At 38.5% G+C, this 2,478-nt stretch overlaps 1 non-coding gene across 1 annotated transcript; it reads right to left on the bottom strand.

Annotated features, from left to right (window-relative positions):
* Window positions 1–908: 908 nt before the first annotated feature.
* LOC142435464 (small nucleolar RNA SNORA48) lies at window positions 909–1,052 on the bottom strand. The gene has a single exon (XR_012781514.1). It is a non-coding gene; the product is annotated as a small nucleolar RNA SNORA48 (small nucleolar RNA).
* Window positions 1,053–2,478: the final 1,426 nt, after the last annotated feature.

Raw genomic sequence — 2,478 nt, 5'->3', positions numbered from 1 at the left:
CAGCTGTGGCTAATCTCCCTGAGGAGGGACTGGGGTCCAGATAAATTGGAGAGAAGAAGAGAAAAGGGAAAATGGGGAGCCAACTTATAAAAATATCATTGCCATCATGGAAATACATTTTGTTTGCATCCTAACCATCTGGCAGTTGTTAGATTTAGAAGGTCCCCATTTTAATTTCCATTTTGCCATAGCAACTGCCAACTAATGGTATTATCAAATTTAGTGACTTCACATGCTATGGTACCTCAAAATAAGTACTACTGATTAGAAGACACTGGCTACATTTCCTATTCTTAATCACATAAATAAAGATGATAAACAGAAACTGGAAACATAGTGAAATATATTAGGGAAATGCTATCCTCTTTCCCTACCCAAAATGTGTGGTACGCGTAAATTATGTTCTTTAAATATATTGGGATTTTTGTAAGTCAAAATGATTGATTTGATTATACTAGGTAACTAGTGAATACAAGTTCTAGACCCTATTCTACTAGGGCTCTGGGAAGAGATGTGCATGTTGAACACCAAGAAATTAAATAAGAAAATAACATCCAAAGACTTTTGCCAAGCAACTAATTGTATTAGCTATGCAAACACACCTCCCAAGAGTTGTCACCTCCTTACTTCCCAGCCTTGTGGCTGCTGTTGGGCGCCAAAGAGCCCTGTTCTACTCATACCAACCCAACAGAAACCAGAAAGAAAACCCACTGGGCACGTGCCAGACTCACAATGGTTACAGTTGAGCTCATTGTTGCAGCCACTGTGTCGATCTAGGTTGTTGAGGATCTTACTCTTCTGCACTGCCATTCTACTTTACAAGCAGGATCTGCTTTTCCAGGGACGCGTCTCTCCTGATGACATGTCCGAATTACATGAGCCCAAGTCTCACTTTTCTTACTTTTTTTTAATGTGTCCTAGGCATGAAACAGCTCTGGCCACGATCTAGGCATCAAGCTAGGATGAGCAAAGGGCTGCCAGTCTGCTCTGCCCCTGACTGATACAAGAGCACCACCACCAATCAGGTGTCTCTTTGTCCATAGCCAGGGGTAACTTTTCTTACTTCTAAGGAGCTTTCTGGCTATACTTCTCTCAAGACAGATTTGTTCTTTGGCAGTCCATGATACTTTCAATATTCTTTGCCAGCATCCTATTCAAATGCATCCATTCTTCTTCAGTCTTCCTCGGTCAATGTCTAACTTTCCCAAGCATATGAGGCCATTGAATATACCATGACATGGGTCAGGCGCACTTAGTCCTCAAAGTGACATCCTAGCTCTTGAACACTTTAGAAGTCTTATGCAGCAGATTTATCCAATGCAACTTGTCGTTTTATCTATTTACTGCTACTTCCATGAGCATTGATTGTAGATCTAACTAAGCAAGATGAAATCCTTGGTATCTTCAATCTTTTCTCTGTTTATCATGATGTTACCTATTGGTCCACTTGTGGGGATTTTGGTTTTCTTTACATTGAGTTATAATCCATACTGAAGGCTGCAGTGCTTGCTCTTCATCAGCAAGTGCTTCAAGTCCTCTTCACTTTCAGCCAGCAAGATTGTGTCATCAGCTTATCATTGGTTATTAATAAGCCATCCTCCAATCCAAGTCTTCTTCATATAATCCAGATTCTCAGATTATTTTCTCACCATACAGATTGAACAAGTACTGTGAGAGGATACAATCCTGTCACATACCTTTCTTGAGTTTATATCATGAAATATTCCCTGGCTCTGTTTGCACAACTGCCTCCTAATCCATGTAAAAGATATACTTGATACAATGACGTGTTCTGGAATTCCTATTCTTCCCAAGAATGCCTTGAATGTTTTGGCATAGTTAACAAAACACTAGTAAACATCATTCTGGTTCTCTCTGCTTTTAGCCAAAATCTATACGACATCAGCAATGATATCTTTTGTTCCACGTCTTTTTCTGAATATGGCCTGAACCTCTGGCAGTTCCCTGTCAATGTACTGATGCAAATGTTATTTGATGATCTTCAACAAAATTTTACTTGCATATAGTATTAATGATACTGTTCAATAATTTGTGCATGCTTTTGGGTCACCTTTCTTTTAATGGGTAGAATGTGAATTTCTTCAATTCAGTTGACTAGGTCTTTCAAAATTTTTGACAGTAACTAGTGAGTGCTTCCAATATATCATCAGCATATTGAAACATTTAAATTGGTATTCCGTCAATTCTGAGAGCCTGTTTTTTTTTTTTTGTTAATGTCTTCAATGCAGCTTGGTCAGTGCAGCGTGAATGTCTTCCTTCTGTACCACTGGTTCTTGATCATGTGCTATTTCTTTAAATGGTTGAATGTTGATTAGTTCTTTTTGATTCAGTGATTCTATGTATTCCTTCCATCTTCTTTTGATACTCCCTGCATCATTCAATATTTTGCTTATAGAATCTTTTGATATTTCAACTTCTGTCCCTGCTTTGTTTTCAACTTTTGTATTCTAATCACCT

Source organism: Tenrec ecaudatus, chromosome X, assembly GCF_050624435.1.
Source record: "Tenrec ecaudatus isolate mTenEca1 chromosome X, mTenEca1.hap1, whole genome shotgun sequence".
NCBI lineage: Eukaryota > Metazoa > Chordata > Mammalia > Afrosoricida > Tenrecidae > Tenrec > Tenrec ecaudatus.
The sequence above is the reverse complement of the archived record's forward strand: the minus strand, read 5'-3'. Positions and strand labels throughout refer to the sequence as shown.